Here is a 451-nt window from a genome sequence, read left to right on the forward strand (position 1 = left end):
GGGCTTTGAGAAGACACTTTTGTTACGTATTAAAAATATATATTACCTAGTTTTCGGTTTTCATCTCCACTTTTAAAGCTCAACAACATTTTTATTCTTAATAAAATTTAGTATTTCTAGCACAAATAATTCGAAAAATAGTGAAATTGTTACAATCTTACGATAAGCACTGCTCTGTGGAAAACCAATTCTCTGGAGAATTTATGCAATACAGGACCATAAACAAGGTCATATGATGTTTGAATGTGTCTAATAAATCTTAGCTTATCAATAAAAATACTAGTCAACCTATCAATATCATAAGAGCTTACAAAACATTGTATGCAGCAGAAATATTACTTTCAAAAATAAAACGTTAGGGGGAAAAAAATACTAAATATGATATAACCCTGGAACTCAACAGGGTAGATAATACAAAAACAAAACCACGATTTAAAAATGGAGTGCAAAT

The sequence above is a fragment of the Rhinoderma darwinii genome, chromosome 4, assembly GCF_050947455.1.
Source record: "Rhinoderma darwinii isolate aRhiDar2 chromosome 4, aRhiDar2.hap1, whole genome shotgun sequence".
In the NCBI taxonomy this organism is placed as follows: Eukaryota; Metazoa; Chordata; class Amphibia; order Anura; family Rhinodermatidae; genus Rhinoderma; species Rhinoderma darwinii.